This window comes from Triturus cristatus, chromosome 1_2 (assembly GCF_964204655.1).
Source record: "Triturus cristatus chromosome 1_2, aTriCri1.1, whole genome shotgun sequence".
In the NCBI taxonomy this organism is placed as follows: domain Eukaryota; kingdom Metazoa; phylum Chordata; class Amphibia; order Caudata; family Salamandridae; genus Triturus; species Triturus cristatus.
In genome coordinates this window covers 188,882,641-188,907,978 of record NC_140580.1, presented here as the reverse complement: position 1 = coordinate 188,907,978, position 25,338 = coordinate 188,882,641, and positions in this window count along the sequence as shown.

Below are 25,338 nucleotides of genomic sequence, written 5' to 3'. Positions count from 1 at the left end.
ACAAAAACACAAAAACACTAACAATAAAACTATAAAACAATAAAACAATAAAACAATAAAACACTAAAACACTCAAACACTCAAACACTCTTACACTGTTACATACTAAAACAATTAACCACTAAAACAATTAACCACTAAAACAATAAAACACTAAAACAATAAAACACTAAAACAATAAAACACTAACACACTAAGACACTCTAACACACTAAAACACTCTAAAACACTCTAACACACTAAAACACTCTAACACACTAAAACACTAAAACACTAACACACTAAAACACTCTAAAACACTAAAACACTCTAAAACACTAAAACACTCTAAAACACTAAAACACTCTAACACACTAAAACACTCTTACACACTAAAACACTCTAACACACTAAAACACTAAAACACTAACACACTAAAACACTCTAAAACACTAAAACACTCTAACACACTAAAACACTCTTACACACTAAAACACTCTAACACACTAAAACACTAAAACACTAACACACTAAAACATTAAAACATTAAAACACTAAAACACTCTAACACACTAAAACACTCTAAAATAGTAAGACACTACACACTAAAACACGCTAACACTCTAACACACTAAAACATTAAAGCACTAAAACACTCTAACACACTAAAACACTCTTAAACACAAAAACACAAAAACACTAACAATAAAACTATAAAACAATAAAACAATAAAACACTAAAACAATTAACCACTAAAACAATAAACACTAAAACAATAAAACACTAAAACAATAAAACACTAAAACACTCTAACACACTAAAACACTACAACACTAAAACACTACAACACTAACACTCTAACACACTAAAACACAGTAAAACATTAAAGCACTAAAACACTCCAACACACTAAAACACTCTAAAACACAAAAACACAAAAACACTAACAATAAAACAATAAAACAATAAAACAATAAAACAATAAAACAATAAAACAATTAACCACTACAACAATAAACCACTAAAACAATAAAACACTAAAACAATAAAACACTAAAACAATAAAACACTAACACACTAAAACACTCTAAAACACTCTAACACACTAAAACACTCTTAAACACTAAAACACAAAAACACTAACAATAAAACTATAATACAATAGAACAATAAAACACTAAAACATTAAAACACTAAAACACTCTAACACACTAATACACACTAAAACACTCTTACACTCTTACATACTAAAACAATAAAACAATAAAACAATAAAACAATAAAACAATTAACCACTAAAACAATTAACACTAAAACACTAAAACAGTAACACACTAAAACATTAAAGCACTAAAACACTCCAACACACTAAAACACTCGTAAACACAAAAACACAAAAACACTAACAATAAAACTATAAAACAATAAAACAATAAAACAATAAAACACTAAAACACTCAAACACTCAAACACTCAAACACTGTTACATACTAAAACAATTAACCACTAAAACAATAAACCACTAAAACAATAAAACAATAAAACAATAAAACACTAAAACAATAAAACACTAACACACTAAGACACTCTAACACACTAAAACACTCTAAAACACTCTAACACACTAAAACACTCTAACACACTAAAACACTAAAACACTAACACACTAAAACACTCTAAAACACTAAAACACTCTAAAACACTAAAACACTCTAAAACACTAAAACACTCTAACACACTAAAACACTCTTACACACTAAAACACTCTAAAATAGTAAGACACTACAACACTAAAACACGCTAACACTCTAACACACTAAAACATTAAAGCACTAAAACACTCTAACACACTAAAACACTCTTAAACACAAAAACACAAAAACACTAACAATAAAACTATAAAACAAAAAAAACAATAAAACACTAAAACAATTAACCACTAAAACAATAAACACTAAAACAATAAAACACTAAAAAAATAAAACACTAAAACAATAAAACACTAAAACACTCTAACACAATAAAACACTAAAACATTAAAACACTAAAACACTCTAACACACTAAAACACTACAACACTAAAACACTACAACACTAACACTAAAACACTCTAACACACTAAAACACTCTAAAACACTAAAACACTACAGCACTACAACACTCTAACACTCTAAAACACTAAAACACAAACACTAACACACTCTAACACTAAAACACTAAAACACTCTAACACTAAAACACTAAAACACTCTAACACTCTAACACTCTAAAACACTAAAACACTAAAACACTCTAAGACTAAAACACTCTAACACTAAAACACTCTAACACTAAAACACTAACACTAAAACACTCTAACACTAAAACACTCTAACACTAAAACACTCTAACACTAAAACACTAAAACACTCTAACACTCTAACACTCTAACACTAAAACACTCTAACACTAAAACACTAAAACACTCTAACACACTAAAACACTACAACACTACAACACTACAACACTCTAACACTCTAAAACACTAAAACACAAACATTAACACATTAAAACACTAAAACACAAAAACACAGAAACATTAAAACACTCTAACACTAAAACACGCTAACACTAAAACACTAAAACACTAAAACACTCTAACACACAAAAACACTCTTACACACTAAAACACTCTAACACACTAAAACACTAAAACACTAACACACTAAAACATTAAAACATTAAAACACGAAAACACTCTTACACACTAAAACACTAAAACAATAAAACAATAAAACAATAAAACAATAAAACACTAAAACAATTAACCACTAAAACAATAAACCACTAAAACAATAAAACACTCTAACACTCTAACACACTAAAACATTAAAACACTAAAACACTCTAACACACTAAAACACTACAACACTAAAACACAACAACACTAACACTAAAACACTCTAACACACTAAAACACTCTAAAACACTAAAACACTACAACACTACAACACTCTTAAACACAAAAACACAAAAACACTAACAATAAAACAATAAAACAATAAAACAATAGAACACTAAAACACTCAAACACTCAAACACTCAAACACTAACACACACTAAAACACTCTTACACTCTTACATACTAAAACAATAAAACAATAAAACACTAAAACAATAAAACACTAACACACTAAGACACTCTAACACACTAAAACACTCTAAAACACTCTAACACACTAAAACACTCTTAAACACTAAAACACAAAAACACTAACAATAAAACTATAATACAATAAAACAATAAAACACTAAAACATTAAAACATTAAAACACTAAAACACTCTAACACACTAAAACACACTAAGACATTAAAGCACTAAAACACTCCAACACACTAAAACACACTAAGACATTAAAGCACTAAAACACTCCAACACACTAAAACACTCTAAAACACAAAAACACAAAAGCACTAACAATAAAACTATAAAACAATAAAACAATAAAACAATAAAACACTAAAACACTCAAACACTCAAACACTCAAACACTAACACACTCTTACACTCTTACATACTAAAACAATAAAACAATAAAACAATAAAACAATAAAACAATAAAACAATAAAACAATTAACCACTAAAACAATAAACCACTAAAACAATAAAACACTAAAACAATAAAACACTAAAACAATAAAACACTAACACACTAAGACACTCTAACACACTAAAACACTCTAAAACACTCTAACACACTAAAACACTCTTAAACACTAAAACACAAAAACACTAACAATAAAACTATAATACAATAAAACAATAAAACACTAAAACAATAAAACACTCTAACACTCTAACACACTAAAACACTCTAACACACTAAAACACTCTAAAACACTAAAACACTCGAACACACTAAAACACTCTTACACACTAAAACACTAAAACACTAACACACTAAAACACTCTAAAACACTAAAACACTCTAACACACTAAAACACTCTTACACACTAAAACACTCTAACACACTAAAACACTAAAACACTAACACACTAAAACATTAACACATTAAAACACTAAAACACTCTAACACACTAAAACACTCTAAAATAGTAAGACACTACAACACTAAAACACGCTAACACTCTAACACACTAAAACATTAAAGCACTAAAACACTCTAACACACTAAAACACTCTTAAACACAAAAACACAAAAACACTAACAATAAAACTATAAAACAATAAAACAATAAAACACTAAAACAATTAACCACTAAAACAATAAACACTAAAACAATAAAACACTAAAACACTAAAACACTAACACACTAAAACATTAAAACATTAAAACACTAAAACACTCTAACACACTAAAACACTCTAAAATAGTAAGACACTACAACACTAAAACAAGCTAACACTCTAACACACTAAAACATTAAAGCACTAAAACACTCTAACACACTAAAACACTCTTAAACACAAAAACACAAAAACACTAACAATAAAACTATAAAACAATAAAACAATAAAACACTAAAACAATTAACCACTAAAACAATAAACACTAAAACAATAAAACACTAAAACAATAAAACACTAAAACAATAAAACACTAAAACACTCTAACACTTTAAAACACTAAAACATTAAAACACTAAAACACTCTAACACACTAAAACACTACAACACTAAAACACTACAACACTAACACTAAAACACTCTAACACACTAAAACACTCTAAAACACTAAAACACTACAACACTACAACACTCTAACACTCTAAAACACTAAAACACAAACACTAACACACTCTAACACTAAAACACTAAAACACTCTAACACTAAAACACTAAAACACTCTAACAGTCTAACACTCTAAAACACTTAGGGCCTCATGTAGGTAAATAAATTTTACCGTTTCTTAAATACCGAGCCGTACCGAATCGGTAAATTAGAGTCGGAAAGTTATATGTAGGTAAAAATTCGGTAACAGTTACCGATTCGGTAACATTCGGGAATCACGAATCGGAATTCACCGAATCGGTAAATACCGAGGTGGTATTTACCGAATCGGAAAATACCGAGGTGGTAGTTACCGAATCGGAAAATACCGAGGTGGTATTTAGCGATTCGGAAAATACCGAGGATACTACCACCTTCCCTTAACTAAGTAGCTAATATCATAATTATGTTATAATAGAAGGTCTCTTAGGCTTGAATAGGGGACCCCATACCCCAAAAATCAGCTCAGTGAAATCACATCACAGGAGCATCAGGAGCCGTCTCGCAGGAAGGCTCGTCTTCGGTCTGAATAATAAACATGATGTCTGTGATATGAAAAGCACCAACTGTCAGGTATTTGCAGCTGCGCGTGTGTCATGGCTAAATAGTGGGTCGAACAACCTAGAGTGGAAAACATGCATTGTGTAAAATTCCAGACTGTGTGTCACAGCATGTACAGACCAAGGTCGCTGCGCAGAGCTTGGGATGGGAACAACAGAATGCACTCGTCTGAAGGAAGTCTCGAGTCAGCAGTTTATTCAAGAAAGAACATGTAAACGCAGTGTCGTGTGCAAAGACAAAAAGATGGCTACATAACATTCAACGTGGTTATGCTAACTGAACAATGTATGTACGTATTCAGGGAGAACTCACTACACGCCCCCTTGAGCGTAGCAATATTTAATAGGCAAGAAAAGAGAGAACGCATAGTTCTGTTTCGTCAGAGCAGAACAAGGCGTAACCAATGCAGCGCCAAAGTCTTAAAGTCCAATTAATTGCAGCATAAAATTCCAAAAAACACAATGCAAGTATAGTAAAAAACTCAAGCCGACCATCAGGAAGAGAAAAAAGAGAAATAAAAGAAATAAATGTTGCGCCAGGGTGCTGTCCAGTAGCACAGGCGCAATGGACGACAATCCAGTTAATCCATGAATGTATAGGCAGCATATGTGGCCACGGCTTCCAACAACAAATCGTTTGCAGGGCCACTAAAAGTCTCAGCCATCCAATTAAGTAAAGAAAAGGAACATACGTGTTCTCCAACCAACGGAGCCTCTAGCACAATCAGAGGGCACCCGGAATGTTCCTCCAAATAGCTCATGGACAAGAAGTCGTAGGCTGCCGCTGAGATGTCCCAATTACCCAGGATACCATGCGCCGCACCACACGCCATGATCCGGACACCAGAACAGGACAACTCGTGAGACACTAAGGGCCTCATCAGTCGATCGAAATCCGGCACCGGAGACACCATGTTGGTCAAGCACAAATCCAGAGGCCATTCAAAGGGACAATCCAGGCAGTGTAATACAGGTTGTACGCAGGTGAAGTAGGAATACCTGAAGGATAATCCATAAGCCAGGCTCAAAGCCGCCAATGGCAGAGTACCATAAAAGTCAAGCATCCTATCACGAAGAAGATGCAGACGGGACAGGTGCTCGTGTGGCACAGAAGGAGCAGCCATTCCGGAGTATGAAAAGGAAAAGCAGCACACCTGCCACTAGCGCCAGGAGCAGCGGGACACCTCCAAAGATGCTCGAGAACAGTGAATGAACAAATGCCGGAATTACACCAAAAATAGGTTGGAAAGAGGTCACGAGACCCGAGCCCACATGTGTAAAAAAATGAGCCAGGCCGGTCGTGGACGAGGCATTGAAAATAGTTTGGATCAAAGAGCCGAAATGCAGGGGGAGGTCAGTATTCAGAGGCGCCTGTACCTCAGTGCGCGTATTAGCAACGTGAAGGACAAATGTTTCACGAGAGGAAGTCAAAGGCACCTCTTTGTGGGACAATAGCGCTCTATTCTGCTCAACTTGTTGAACTCTGCTTTCAAGGTTGGAATCGAAGGCCAGATGGAAACATCCAGCCGCACATGCGGGGGTGGAAGAAGAACAGTATTGCAACAGACAACTTTATGCGAGACAGTTATGTACGGGATTCCCACTCACATCCCGCAGCAAGCTTCATTATTCAACATTAAATAAATACCGTTTGCAAGCAGAGTGAAAGGAGGTGTAATCACAGGCACTGGGATACCTCGTAGGACGCACGCCAAATTCGGGGCTTGTACATTTCATGCGCCGTGTACTTGCATGTGCCTATTGTCTCATGTATGAATCCTAGAAGAGAGAGTGCTGAAGCTATTATCTATAACGGCTAAAGCCTTCTCCATGTTTGCTTGGTCAATAGCTCTCAATCTGGAAGCCGCCTCACTGTGCGACAACTTGCAGACTTCGTTGTAAATAGCATACGCCCACCTTTTGGTTGTGCCACCCACAGGACCATTCACAAAATCATTCAATTCGGTATGCACATTGATGGAGTGGGTGGACTTCCTGATCCTGTAGATGTGCTCTGTGTCAGCTGGTGGACAGATTGGGATGTGTGTACCATCAATGCAGCCAATGAAATGGGGGAACTGTGCCATGTGAGAAATGTCTGTTTTTGTTTACTGCAGTGCAGCCTGTGTGTTGTGGAAGCTGATGTAGTGGTGCATTCTCTGCATCATGGCATCCAGGAAATTCCTGAAGGAACGTGACAGGCAACTCTGGGATACACCACCCACCGCAGCTGTCACCACCTGATAACTGCCGGATGCCAACAGATGTGGGCTGCAGAGCACCTGCACATGTGGGGGTATGGCGTGCGCCCTTCTTATTGGCTGGTCCAGGAGTGGGTGCAGGTCCCTGATTAAGGCCATGATGTTTTCGGGGTGTAGCCTGTACCTCTCATGTATCTCTGCATCAGTCAGCTGGAATAGTGTGATGCGCTGTCTGTAGATGCGTTCCTCCCGTCGCCAAACCCTCAGTCCTGCTGCCTGTAGATGTAGGCGCCTTGCAATGACGTATATAGCGGGCATGTTGTCCACGCTGTTGCATTTTGGGATTGCTTATCTGCACTGTTGATGGTTACCACCTGCTTTCAATCCGTGTTAATTACCGACTCTTATTTACCGATTTTCTTGGATTTCTTAATTACCGAGTGCTCCTACATGTCATTTTCATTTTTACCACTTCATATTTACCACTTCATATTTACCGATTCGTTAATTATGTATTCGGTAACTCTGATTCGGTATTTTGGAATTCGGAAAATATGAATCGGTATTTACCGCCTCATATTTACCGAAAAGTGGTTTTTGGACTCCTACATCTCACTTGTCTGAATACCGGTCGGTAACGGCATATTTACCGAAAATCGGCCGTTACCGACCGGTATTTGGCTACCTACATGAGGCCCTAAAACACTAAAATTTAATTTCTAATTTAAAATACTTGTAAAGCGCAGCATACACCTTACGGTTTCTTGGCGCTGGGGAGATCGGCAACTGAGGTGAAAACAAGAAGACCAGGGAGAGAAGAAAGGGATATTTGAAGGGGTTTAAATGGGGAAGGCTTGGCTAAAAAGGAGCGTTTTCAGATCTCTGTGAAAGGGGAGATACTGGGTGGCAGACCGGAGGTGGTCAGGAAGTGAGTTCCAGAAGGTTGGAGCTAGGGTGGAGAAATTAGCCCCGCCCCACTTTTTGCGAGTGAAGCGAGGGATCTGGAGGAGGGACCTGGAGGAAGATCGAAGTTCTCTTGTGGGTAAATAGGACGTGATTAGTGAGGAGATGAAGGCAGGGGCGGAGCCCTGGCGGGCCTGGAAGACCATGCACCCGATCTTGAATAGGGCCCGTTCCTTTATGGGGAGCCAGTGAAGCTCTCTAAGAAGGGGGGTGGAGTGGTGATGACGAGGGAGGCCGTACACAAGCCGAGCTGCTTGATTCTGGACGGTCTGGAGTCTACGCAAGCTGAAAGCGGGGATACCGTGATAAAGAGCGTTTGCGTAGTCCAATTTTGATATCACGAGTGCGGCCATAATAATCTTAAGTGCCTGGGGGGAAAAGAAGCGGGAGACAGTGCGGATAGTGCGAAGAGAAAAGAAACAGGAGGACACCACAGAACTGATTTGTGAGTGGAGAGTGAGTTGGCTGTTGATTTTGACACCAAGTGTTTTGACCGTGGTGGAGGGGGTCGGTGCAGAGCCAAGAGAAGGGGGCCAGAAGAGAGAGTTCCAGGGACTGGATGAACCACCGGTGAGAACCAGCTCGGTTTTATCCGGGTTCAGCTTAAGGTGGTTGTGGTTCATCCAGTCACTGATGAATGTCATGGTTGACTGGAAATTGGAGACCGAGAGAGGAGAAGGGGACAGATCAAAGATGAGTTGGAGGTCATCCGCGTAGTTATAGACGGTGACCTCCAGCTGCTGTAGTGCAAAGATGAGAGGAAAGATGTAAAGGTTGAAAAGTAAGGGGGAGAGCGAGGATCCCTGGGGAACACCGCAAGTGACAGGAAGGGGAGTGGCCGTGAAGTCGCCTAACCGGACCGCCTGAGTGCGTTCCCTCAGAAAGGAGGAGAGCCAGATCAGAGCTGATCCCCCGATACCGGCCGCCTTGACACGGGTGAGTAGGATGGTGTGGTCCACCGTGTCAAAGGCGGCGGAAAGATCAAGGAGGACCAGTGCCTGGTGTTTATTTTCGTCCATACCCTTTCTGAGTTTGTCCAAGACTGAGACCACGACTGACTCGGTCGAATGCCTGGGACGGAACCCGGCTTGGCGGGAAGCCAGTCCCCCGTTTGCCTCCACATGGGCGCTGAGCACCGCGGTAACATGGCGTTCCATCACCTTGCCCAGGAAGGGTAGCAGGGAGATGGGGCGATAGTTAGCCGAGATAGAAGAGTCAGCGCCAGCTTTCTTCAGGATGGGCACTATGGTAGCTGCTTTAAGCGAATAGGGCACTACGCCCTGTGCCAGGGAGCTGTTGAGGAAGGCAATGGGGGGGTCAGGGCAGCTGGAGTATATTTGCTGCAGGACTCGTGCTGGGCAGACGTCCGCGGGAGATCCCGACTTCACTTTAGGGAGTATCTCCAGAAAAGAGTCCTGCGTGAGGGGGGGGATAGAGGTAAGAAGGTGGGGGAGGGGAGGGGGGGCGGGATCGACGAAGGCAGAGGAGGGTGGAGGGATATTAAGCTTGATGGTTGCTATTTTATCTAAGAAATAGGTATTAAGCTGGTCGCAGAGAAGTTGGGAGGGAGGAATAATGGGCGAGGTTCGGTCTGAGAATGCCAGGTCATTCACTATCCCGAAGATTACCCTGGGTTTGTTTTCGGCAGAAGTAATTTTGGACGAAAAGTAGGCGGACTTAGCAGCCAGGATTGCTGTTTTATATTTGTCCAGAGCTGATGAGAAGTGGGTTTTTAATAGGGGATCGTAATTTTTCCTCCATTGCCTTTCAGCCTGTCGGGCGCTCAGTTTGAGAGCTTTTAGGTGGTCGTTGAACCATCTATTAGAGTCCTTTGGTCGGCGGACGGAGATGCGGCGTAGGGGCGCCGCAGAGTCGCAGCCATCCGCCAGCCAGGTGTTAATGGCCTTGGCTTGAGAGGTAGATGTTAAGCCAGTAAGAGTAGGAGTAGAGTCGCGGAGCATGGAGGTCAAGGAGGGGTAATCCAATCTATTCCAATTCCGTGCCCAGGTGTTTTTGGCATACGGAATTTTAGGCATCACGTTGCGGGGAATAGAGAAGGAAATGAGGGCATGGTCGGACCAAGGGCACGGCGAGACAGTGGCCGAGGCCACGGGGAGGTTGAGGGACCAGACCTGGTCCAATGTGTGTCCATGGGAGTGAGTGGGGACGGATATGTGCGACACGAAATTAAGGGTTGATAGGCAATCTGTAAACTCTTTTGAGGCTGAGCCCTCGTGTGGGTCAGAGGGCCAGTAATTAAAGTCCCCTAGCACCAAGACCGAGGCGTAGTTGACCGCCAAGTTGGCCAATAGGTCTTGAAAGGCCGGCAAAAATGCAGGCGAGGGTTGGGGAGGCCGGTACATTAATAGACAGGTAATAGGGGGGGAAAATGAAAGAGAGCGGGCTACCAGGAAGTCAGCAGGGGGAATGGGAGGTGAGGGAAGTGGTTGGTAGTTCAACTCCGACCGAGCGATCAGGGCAACCCCACCGCCTGCCTTGCCCGCCGGCCGGTCGGCTCGAAGGGCCACATAGGAGGAGGGTAGGGTGGCCAGGAGAACGGGGAGGGAGGTGTCACAGTACCAAGTTTCGGTCAGGAGCAGTAGGTCCGGTTTCTCAGAATCGAGTAAGACGAACAACTCATGGTGGTGCTTGACCGCTGATCTGGTATTGAGTAAAAAGACAGACAGTGCCGGCGAACAGGGGGGGAGGTCAGGGGGAAGGGGACAGGGTAACGGGGGAGCGTGTAACGGGGGATGAGGGGCTATGGGGGAAGTGGGGGCAAGGCCTAAAGAGGAAATCCATCTGCGGGTGGAATCTGGAAGTAGCCATTTACCTTGAAGGGCAATAAGATCCTTAGAAGAGTAGGATATAGATTTGGCATGGAGTCGTGCCCCTAGCCCCGTCCGGCCGCGGACGGGCGCAGACGGGCTTGCCTTAGGCGTGCCTTCGGCGCGCAAACGGCGCGCCCGCTGCGCTCGTCCGCTGCGCTTCCTACCAAGACACATACTTTATGCCGGTGGGTGAGGAGGTTGGAGGGGGCGTGGCCAGCCGAGGGGGCGTGTCTCGCCTCGCCCTCGGGAATGGCGACTGAAGGGAAGAGGTCGTTGCAGCGAGAAGCGCTGTTCTAAGATGCCAAGATGCAGGTGAGAGTGGATGGCAGTTTAAAAGCACAGTGAATATTACACAAAATACAATTTTTTAAAATCGTCCCTGCTCCCGGCTTTCCGCCTCAGGAGCCAATCAGCAATGCAGCGCCTAGCGTTGGCGCGCGCTATTTGTAGTCGTGGCGGGGGGGCGTGGCCAGCCGAGGGGGCGTGTCTCGCCTCGCCCTCGGGAATGGCGACTGAAGGGAAGAGGTCGTTGCAGCGAGAAGCGCTGTTTTGAGATGCCAAGATGCAGGTGAGAGTGGATGGCAGTTTAAAAGCACAGTGAATATTACACAAAATACAATTTTTTAAAATCGTCCCTGCTCCCGGCTTTCCGCCTCAGGAGCCAATCAGCAATGCAGCGCCTAGCGTTGGCGCGCGCTATTTGTAGTCGTGGCGGGGGGGCGTGGCCAGCCGAGGGGGCGTGTCTCGCCTCGCCCTCGGGAATGGAGACTGAAGGGAAGAGGTCGTTGCAGCGAGAAGCGCTGTTCTAAGATGCCAAGATGCAGGTGAGAGTGGATGGCAGTTTAAAAGCACAGTGAATATTACACAAAATACAATTTTTTAAAATCGTCCCTGCTCCCGGCTTTCCGCCTCAGGAGCCAATCAACACTCTAAGACTAAAACACTCTAAGACTAAAACACTCTAACACTAAAACACTAACACTAATACACTCTAACACTAAAACACTCTAACACTAAAACACTCTAACACACTAAAACACTCTTACACACTAAAACACTCTAACACACTAAAACACTAAAACACTAACACACTAAAACACTCTAAAACACTAAAACACTCTAACACACTAAAACACTCTTACACACTAAAACACTCTAACACACTAAAACACTAAAACACTAACACACTAAAACATTAAAACATTAAAACACTAAAACACTCTAACACACTAAAACACTCTAAAATAGTAAGACACTACAACACTAAAACACGCTAACACTCTAACACACTAAAACATTAAAGCACTGAAACACTCTAACACACTAAAACACTCTTAAACACAAAAACACAAAAACACTAACAATAAAACTATAAAACAATAAAACAATAAAACACTAAAACAATTAACCACGAAAACACTACAACACTACAACACTCTAACACTCTAAAACACTAAAACACAAACACTAACACACTCTAACACTAAAACACTAAAACACTCTAACACTAAAACACTAAAACACTCTAACAGTCTAACACTCTAACACACTAAAACACTAAAACACTAACACACTAAAACACTCTAAAACACTAAAACACTCTAACACACTAAAACACTCTTACACACTAAAACACTCTAACACACTAAAACACTAAAACACTAACACACTAAAACATTAAAACATTAAAACACTAAAACACTCTAACACACTAAAACACTCTAAAATAGTAAGACACTACAACACTAAAACACGCTAACACTCTAACACACTAAAACATTAAAGCACTAAAACACTCTAACACACTAAAACACTCTTAAACACAAAAACACAAAAACACTAACAATAAAACTATAAAACAAAAAAAACAATAAAACACTAAAACAATTAACCACTAAAACAATAAACACTAAAACAATAAAACACTAAAACAATAAAACACTAAAACAATAAAACACTAAAACACTCTAACACACTAAAACACTAAAACATTAAAACACTAAAACACTCTAACACACTAACACACTAAAACACTACAACACTAAAACACTACAACACTAACACTAAAACACTCTAACACACTAAAACACTCTAAAACACTAAAACACTACAACACTACAACACTCTAACACTCTAAAACACTAAAACACAAACACTAACACACTCTAACACTAAAACACTAAAACACTCTAACACTAAAACACTAAAACACTCTAACACTCTAACACTCTAAAACACTAAAACACTAAAACACTCTAAGACTAAAACACTCTAACACTAAAACACTCTAACACTAAAACACTAACACTAAAACACTCTAACACTAAAACACTCTAACACTAAAACACTAAAACACTCTAACACTCTAACACTAAAACACTCTAACACTAAAACACTCTAACACTAAAACACTAAAACACTCTAACACACTAAAACACTACAACACTACAACACTACAACACTCTAACACTCTAAAACACTAAAACACAAACATTAACACATTAAAACACTAAAACACAAAAACACAGAAACATTAAAACACTCTAACACTAAAACACGCTAACACTAAAACACTAAAACACTAAAACACTCTAACACACAAAAACACTCTTACACACTAAAACACTCTAACACACTAAAACACTAAAACACTAACACGCTAAAACATTAAAACATTAAAACACGAAAACACTCTTACACACTAAAACACTAAAACAATAAAACAATAAAACAATAAAACAATAAAACAATAAAACAATTAACCACTAAAACAATAAACCACTAAAACAATAAAACACTAAAACACTAAAACACTCTAACACACTAAAACACTCTTACACACTAAAACACTAACACACTAAAACACTAAAACACTAACACACTAAAACACTAAAACACTCTAACACACTAAAACACTAAAATAGTAAGACACTACAACACTAAAACACGCTAACACTCTAACACTCTAACACACTAAAACACTAAAACAGTAACACACTAAAACATTAAAGCACTAAAACACTCTAACACACTAAAACACTCTTAAACACAAAAACACAAAAACACTAACAATAAAACTATAAAACAATAAAACAATAAAACACTAAAACACTCAAACACTCAAACACTCAAACACTCAAACACTCAAACACTAAAACACTCTTACACACTAAAACACTAAAACAATAAAACAATAAAACAATAAAACAATAAAACACTAAAACAATTAACCACTAAAACAATAAACGCTAAAACAATAAAACACTAAAACAATAAAACACTAAAACAATAAAACACTAAAACACTCTAACACACTAAAACACTCTAACACACTAAAACACTAAAACATTAAAACACTAAAACACTCTAACACACTAAAACACTACAACACTAAAACACTACAACACTAACACTAAAACACTCTAACACAATAAAATACTCTAAAACACTAAAACACTACAACACTACAACACTCTAACACTCTAAAACACTAAAACACAAACACTAACACACTCTAACACTAAAACACTAAAACACTCTAACACTAAAACACTAAAACACTCTAACACTCTAACACTCTAAAACACTAAAACACTAAAACACTCTAAGACTAAAACACTCTAACACTAAAACACTCTAACACTAAAACACTAACACTAAAACACTCTAACACTAAAACACTCTAACACTAAAACACTCTAACACTAAAACACTCTAACACTAAAACACTAAAACACTCTAACACTCTAACACTCTAACACTCTAACACTCTAACACTAAAACACTCTAACACTAAAACACTCTAACACTAAAACACTAAAACACTCTAACACACTAAAACACTACAACACTACAACACTACAACACTCTAACACTCTAACACTCTAACACTCTAACACTCTAAAACACTAAAACACAAACATTAACACATTAAAACACTAAGGGCCATATGTAGGTAAATTATTTTTACCGATTCTTAAATACCGAATTTTACCGAATCGGTATTTAAGAATCGGTAAGTTATATGTAGGTCAACATTCGGTAAACATTACCGAATCGGTAAAATTCGGTAAACATGAATCGGAATTTACCGAATCGGTAAATACCGAAGCGGTATTTTCCGAATCGGTAAATACCGACGTGGTATATTCCGATTCGGTAAATACCGATTTGGTAAATACCGAATCGGCAGTTCAAAAACACATGACTTCAAGCAGCCAATCCTGTGCAACCTCAACCCCACCCAACCAGGGAGTGGCCACACCCAGGCAGGTGCACACAATTAGCAGACTCTGCAGAGGCTGGGAGTGCTGAGGAGAGGAAGAGAGCAACTGCCAGATTCAGACCTGGAGACTGCAAGAATGGCCAGCCAGGACACAGAGAGGGAAGGAGGGGAGAGGAAGCGAAAGCTCAAATTCAGCCCGAAGGAGCTGCAAGTTCTGGTGGAGGAGGTTGTGAAGCAGCACCAGAAACTATTTGGGAAACTGTCACAGCAAGTGCCTGAGTCAGAAAAAAGAAAGATCTGGCTTGGAATCCAGGCACAGGTGAATTCCATAGGAGTGACCCCCCGGGACATCGATGTCCTGAAGAAGCGGTGGTATGACATCCGCATTATCACAAAGAGGAAGGTGGCAGATTTAAAAAAAGAGGCCAGCCAGACAGAAGGTGGACGCAACAGAGCACCAGCCCTGACAGAACTTGAGGAGCTAGTGGAGACAACGATTGAGCCAGAAAGCATCGTGGGGATTGGGGACGCTGACAGCTCCGCCAGAGGCACCTCCAAACAAGGTAAGACGCTTGCACAGCAATGTGCCCCCCCCTATCCCTATTCCAACTCCCAAAATGTGCCATGAGAATCCCACTCCAGTACAGGTATTAGTGCATGCCTGCAATGCATCATGGGAGATGTAGTCCCTGAAAGGCCAAACATGATATGAGGACATTGAGATACTGTCTAGAAATTGTTTTGTCATGTCATCAAGACAAAGCTTCAGGTACACTTAGCTGCTGTTGCTTTTCTGTCCACAGGCACTACTGCGCACAGAACTGGCCATGAGAAGGGAGAGAGGGCACACCACACACCCAGCACAGAGAAGGCCACCACCAGTTCCGGCCAGGGAACGGCACCACAGGCACTTACACCACCCCAGCCAGCATCACCGCTCCTGCCTGCATCCCCAGTCCTGCAGGTTTCACCACCATCTTCACCTCCTGCACAGCACAGGTTGAGGAGGCGTCCTGCAGCTAGGTTGGATGTGACCGACTCATCATCCGAGGAGTCGAGTGGCCCGGAAACGTCCACTGTACCCCAGGATGCAGCCCATGCCAGTGTGCCTTCCGAGTCTGAGGGAGAACACACAGTTGTCAGACGGCGCCGCAGGGCTCGGCCGCAGAGTCCACCTCCCCTTGGGCAGGGCCATGGAGTGTTCTCAGGTCTTGAGGGCACCATGGTGAAAATACAACGCATCCAGGCAAGGGCAATGGTGTCCGTACAGCGACAGATGCGTGGCCTAAACAACACCTTTGGAAACATTGAAAAGGGCATCACCACCATGGCAGGGGGCATTGCTGATATTGCAGCGGGCATGCGGGACATGTCCCAATCCATCATGCAGCTGTGCTCAAAGTTCGATGAGGACAGGGCCACACGGCGCAGGGGACATCAGAGGAAGGATCAGACCTCGAGGGCAGTGAACCGGCTGGCAACTGCCACATCGCTGATCTGCAGGCGCTCTGTGGCGATGCAGGAGGGCCTTGCACAGTGCAGCACAGATGTGTCCAGGGGGATGGTTAGGGTTACAAGTGCACTAGAAGTGCTGCTCACTAAAACACTATAACACTACAACACTACAACACTAACACTAAAACACTCTAACACATTAAAACACACTAAAACATTAAAGCACTAAAACACTCCAACACACTAAAACACTCTAAAACACAAAAACACAAAAGCACTAACAATAAAACAATAAAACAATAAAACAATAAAACAATAAAACACTCAAACACTCAAACACTCAAACACTAACACACACTAAAACACTCTTACACTCTTACATACTAAAACAATAAAACAATAAAACAATAAAACAATAAACCAATAAAACAATTAACCACTAAAACAATAAACCACTAAAACAATAAAACACTAAAACATAAAACACTAAAACAATAAAACACTAACACACTAAGACACTCTAAAACACTCTAACACACTAAAACACTCTTAAACACTAAAACACAAAAACACTAACAATAAAACTATAATACAATAAAACAATAAAACACTAAAACAATAAAACACTCTAACACACTAAAACACTCTAACACACTAAAACACTCTAAAACACTAAAACACTCTAACACACTAAAACACTCTTACACACTAAAACACTAAAACACTAACACACTAAAACACTCTAAAACACTAAAACACTCTAACACACTAAAACACTCTTACACACTAAAACGCTCTAACACACTAAAACACTAAAACACTAACACACTAAAACATTAAAACATTAAAACACTAAAACACTCTAACACACTAAAACACTCTAAAATAGTAAGACACTACAACACTAAAACACGCTAACACTCTAACACACTAAAACATTAAAGCACTAAAACACTCTTAAACACAAAAACACAAAAACACTAACAATAAAACTATAAAACAATAAAACACTAAAACAATTAACCACTAAAACAATAAAACACTAAAACAATAAAACACTAAAACAATAAAACACTAAAACACTCTAACACTTTAAAACACTAAAACATTAAAACACTAAAACACTCTAACACACTAAAACACTAAAACACTACAACACTAAAACACTACAACACTAACACTAAAACACTCTAACACACTAAAACACTCTAAGACACTAAAACACTACAACACTACAACACTCTAACACTCTAAAACACTAAAACACAAACACTAACACACTCTAACACTAAAACACTAAAACACTCTAACACTAAAACACTAAAACACTCTAACAGTCTAACACTCTAAAACACTAAAACACTAAAACACTCTAAGACTAAAACACTCTAACACTAAAACACTCTAACACTAAAACACTAACACTAATACACTCTAACACTAAAACACTCTAACACTAAAACACTCTAACACACTAAAACACTCTTACACACTAAAACACTCTAACACACTAAAACACTAAAACACTAACACACTAAAACACTCTAAAACACTAAAACACTCTAACACACTAAAACACTCTTACACACTAAAACACTCTAACACACTAAAACACTAACACACTAAAACATTAAAATATTAAAACACTAAAACACTCTAACACACTAAAACACTCTAAAATAGTAAGACACTACAACACTAAAACACGCTAACACTCTAACACACTAAAACATTAAAGCACTAAAACACTCTAACACACTAAAACACTCTTAAACACAAAAACACAAAAACACTAACAATAAAACTATAAAACAATAAAACAATAAAACACTAAAACAATTAACCACTAAAACACTACAACACTACAACACTCTAACACTCTAAAACACTAAAACACAAACACTAACACACTCTAACACTAAAACACTAAAACACTCTAACACTAAAACACTAAAACACTCTAACAGTCTAACACTCTAACACACTAAAACACTAAAACACTAACACACTAAAACACTCTAAAACACTAAAACACTCTAACACACTAAAACACTCTTACACACTAAAACACTCTAACACACTAAAACACTAAAACACTAACACACTAAAACATTAAAACATTAAAACACTAAAACACTCTAACACACTAAAACACTCTAAAATAGAAAGACACTACAACACTAAAACACGCTAACACTCTAACACACTAAAACATTAAAGCACTAAAACACTCTAACACACTAAAACACTCTTAAACACAAAAACACAAAAACACTAACAATAAAACTATAAAACAAAAAAAACAATAAAACACTAAAACAATTAACCACTAAAACAATAAACACTAAAACAATAAAACACTAAAACAATAAAACACTAAAACAATAAAACACTAAAACACTCTAACACAATAAAACACTAAAACATTAAAACACTAAAACACTCTAACACACTAAAACACTACAACACTAAAACACTACAACACTAACACTAAAACACTCTAAAACACTAAAACACTACAGCACTACAACACTAACACTCTAAAACACTAAAACACAAACACTAACACACTCTAACACTAAAACACTAAAACACTCTAACACTAAAACACTAAAACACTCTAACACTCTAACACTCTAAAACACTAAAACACTAAAACACTCTAAGACTAAAACACTCTAACACTAAAACACTCTAACACTAAAACACTAACACTAAAACACTCTAACACTAAAACACTCTAACACTAAAACACTCTAACACTAAAACACTCTAACACTAAAACACTAAAACACTCTAACACTCTAACACTCTAACACTAAAACACTCTAACACTAAAACACTCTAACACTAAAACACTAAAACACTCTAACACACTAAAACACTACAACACTACAACACTACAACACTCTAACACTCTAAAACACTAAAACACAAACATTAACACATTAAAACACTAAAACACAAAAACACAGAAACATTAAAACACTCTAACACTAAAACACGCTAACACTAAAACACTAAAACACTAAAACACTCTAACACAAAAAACACTCTTACACACTAAAACACTCTAACACACTAAAACACTAAAACACTAACACACTAAAACATTAAAACATTAAAACACGAAAACACTCTTACACACTAAAACACTAAAACAATAAAACAATAAAACAATAAAACAATAAAACAATAAAACACTAAAACAATTAACCACTAAAACAATAAACCACTAAAACAATAAAACACTCTAACACTCTAACACACTAAAACATTAAAACACTAAAACACTCTAACACACTAAAACACTACAACACTAAAACACTACAACACTAACACTAAAACACTCTAACACACTAAAACACTCTAAAACACTAAAACACTACAACACTACAACACTCTAACACTCTAAAACACTAAAACACAAACACTAACACACTCTAACACTAAAACACTAAAACACTCTAACACTAAAACACTAAAACACTCTAACAGTCTAACACTCTAACACACTAAAACACTAAAACACTAACACACTAAAACACTCTAAAACACTAAAACACTCTAACACACTAAAACACTCTTACACACTAAAACACTCTAACACACTAAAACACTAAAACACTAACACACTAAAACATTAAAACATTAAAACACTAAAACACTCTAACACACTAAAACACTCTAAAATAGTAAGACACTACAACACTAAAACACGCTAACACTCTAACACACTAAAACATTAAAGCACTAAAACACTCTAACACACTAAAACACTCTTAAACACAAAAACACAAAAACACTAACAATAAAACTATAAAACAAAAAAAACAATAAAACACTAAAACAATTAACCACTAAAACAATAAACACTAAAACAATAAAACACTAAAACAATAAAACACTAAAACAATAAAACACTAAAACACTCTAACACACTAAAACACTAAAACATTAAAACACTAAAACACTCTAACACACTAAAACACTACAACACTAAAACACTACAACACTAACACTAAAACACTCTAACACACTAAAACACTCTAAAACACTAAAACACTACAACACTACAACACTCTAACACTCTAAAACACTAAAACACAAACACTAACACACTCTAACACTAAAACACTAAAACACTCTAACACTAAAACACTAAAACACTCTAACATTCTAACACTCTAAAACACTAAAACACTAAAACACTCTAAGACTAAAACACTCTAACACTAAAACACTCTAACACTAAAACACTCTAACACTAAAACACTCTAACACTAAAACACTCTAACACTAAAACACTAAAACACTCTAACACTCTAACACTCTAACACTAAAACACTCTAACACTAAAACACTCTAACAGTAAAACACTAAAACACTCTAACACACTAAAACACTACAACACTACAACACTACAACACTCTAACACTCTAACACTCTAACACTCTAAAACACTAAAACACAAACATTAACACATTAAAACACTAAAACACAAAAACACAGAAACATTAAAACACTCTAACACTAAAACACGCTAACACTAAAACACTAAAACACTCTAACACACAAAAACACTCTTACACACTAAAACACTCTAACACACTAAAACACTAAAACACTAACACACTAAAACATTAAAACATTAAAACACGAAAACACTCTTACACACTAAAACACTAAAACAATAAAACAATAAAACAATAAAACAATAAAACAATAAAACAATAAAACTCTAAAACAATTAACCACTAAAACAATAAACCACTAAAACAATAAAACACTAAAACACTAAAACACTCTAACACACTAAAACACTCTTACACACTAAAACACTAAAACACTAACACACTAAAACACTCTAAAATAGTAAGACACTACAACACTAAAACACGCTAACACTCTAACACTCTAACACACTAAAACACTAAAACAGTAACACATAAAACATTAAAGCACTAAAACACTCTAACACACTAAAACACTCTTAAACACAAAAACACAAAAACACTAACAATAAAACTATAAAACAATAAAACAATAAAACACTAAAACACTCACACACTCAAACACTCAAACACTCAAACACTCAAACACTAAAACACTCTTACACACTAAAACACTAAAACAATAAAACAATAAAACAATAAAACACTAAAACAATTAACCACTAAAACAATAAACACTAAAACAATAAAACACTAAAACAATAAAACACTAAAACAATAAAACACTAAAACAATAAAACACTAAAACACTCTAACACACTAAAACACTAAAACATTAAAACACTAAAACACTCTAACACACTAAAACACTACAACACTAAAACACTACAACACTAACACTAAAACACTCTAACACAATAAAATACTCTAAAACACTAAAACACTACAACACTACAACACTCTAACACTCTAAAACACTAAAACACAAACACTAACACACTCTAACACTAAAACACTAAAACACTCTAACACTAAAACACTAACACTAATACACTCTAACACTAAAACACTCTAACACTAAAACACTCTTACACACTAAAACACTCTAACACACTAAAACACTAAAACACTAACACACTAAAACACTCTAAAACACTAAAACACTCTAACACACTAAAACACTCTTACACACTAAAAAACTCTAACACACTAAAACACTAACACACTAAAACATTAAGACATTAAAACACTAAAACACTCTAACACACTAAAACACTCTAAAATAGTAAGACACTACAACACTAAAACACGCTAACACTAACACACTAAAACATTAAAGCACTAAAACACTCTAACACACTAAAACACTCTTAAACACAAAAACACAAAAACACTAACAATAAAACTATAAAACAATAAAACAATAAAACACTAAAACAATTAACCACTAAAACACTACAACACTACAACACTCTAACACTCTAAAACACTAAAACACAAACACTAACACACTCTAACACTAAAACACTAAAACACTCTAACACTAAAACACTAAAACACTCTAACACACTAAAACACTAAAACACTAACACACTAAAACACTCTAAAACACTAAAACACTCTAACACACGAAAACACTCTTACACACTAAAACACTCTAACACACTAAAACACTAAAACACTAACACACTAAAACATTAAAACATTAAAACACTAAAACACTCTAACACACTAAAACACTCTAAAATAGTAAGACACTACAATACTAAAACACGCTAACACTCTAACACACTAAAACATTAAAGCACTAAAACACTCTAACACACTAAAACACTCTTAAACACAAAAACACAAAAACACTAACAATAAAACTATAAAACAAAAAAAAACAATAAAACACTAAAACAATTAACCACTAAAACAATAAAACACTAAAACAATAAAACACTAAAACACTCTAACACACTAAAACACTAAAACATTAAAACACTAAAACACTCTAACACACTAAAACACTACAACACTAAAACACTACAACACTAACACTAAAACACTCTAACACACTAAAACACTCTAAAACACTAAAACACTACAACACTACAACACTCTAACACTCTAAAACACTAAAACACAAACACTAACACACTCTAACACTAAAACACTAAAACACTCTAACACTAAAACACTAAAACACTCTAACACTCTAACACTCTAAAACACTAAAACACTAAAACACTCTAAGACTAAAACACTCTAACACTAAAACACTCTAACACTAAAACACTAACACTAAAACGCTCTAACACTAAAACACTCTAACACTAAAACACTCTAACACTAAAACACTCTAACACTAAAACACTAAAACACTCTAACACTCTAACACTCTAACACTAAAACACTCTAACACTAAAACACTCTAACACTAAAACACTAAAACACTCTAACACACTAAAACACTACAACACTACAACACTACAACACTCTAACACTCTAACACTCTAAAACACTAAAACACAAACATTAACACATTAAAACACTAAAACACAAAAACACAGAAACATTAAAACACTCTAACACTAAAACACGCTAACACTAAAACACTAAAACACTAAAACACTCTAACACACAAAAACACTCTTACACACTAAAACACTCTAACACACTAAAACACTAAAACACTAACACACTAAAACATTAAAACATTAAAACACGAAAACACTCTTACACACTAAAACACTAAAACAATAAAACAATAAAACAATAAAACAATAAAACAATAAAACACTAAAACAATTAACCACTAAAACAATAAACCACTAAAACAATAAAACACTAAAACAATAAAACACTCTAACACACTAAAACACTCTTACACACTAAAACACTAACACACTAAAACACTAAAACACTAACACACTAAAACATTAAAACATTAAAACACTAAAACACTCTAACACACTAAAACACTCTAAAATAGTAAGACACTACACACTAAAACACGCTAACACTCTAACACACTAAAACATTAAAGCACTAAAACACTCTAACACACTAAAACACTCTTAAACACAAAAACACAAAAACACTAACAATAAAACTATAAAACAAAAAAAAACAATAAAACACTAAAACAATTAACCACTAAAACAATAAAACACTAAAACAATAAAACACTAAAACACTCTAACACACTAAAACACTAAAACATTAAAACACTAAAACACTCTAACACACTAAAACACTACAACACTAAAACACTACAACACTAACACTAAAACACTCTAACACACTAAAACACTCTAAAACACTAAAACACTACAACACTACAACACTCTAACACTCTAAAACACTAAAACACAAACACTAACACACTCTAACACTAAAACACTAAAACACTCTAACACTAAAACACTAAAACACTCTAACACTCTAACACTCTAAAACACTAAAACACTAAAACACTCTAAGACTAAAACACTCTAACACTAAAACACTCTAACACTAAAACACTAACACTAAAACGCTCTAACACTAAAACACTCTAACACTAAAACACTCTAACACTAAAACACTCTAACACTAAAACACTAAAACACTCTAACACTCTAACACTCTAACACTAAAACACTCTAACACTAAAACACTCTAACACTAAAACACTAAAACACTCTAACACACTAAAACACTACAACACTACAACACTACAACACTCTAACACTCTAACACTCTAAAACACTAAAACACAAACATTAACACATTAAAACACTAAAACACAAAAACACAGAAACATTAAAACACTCTAACACTAAAACACGCTAACACTAAAACACTAAAACACTAAAACACTCTAACACACAAAAACACTCTTACACACTAAAACACTCTAACACA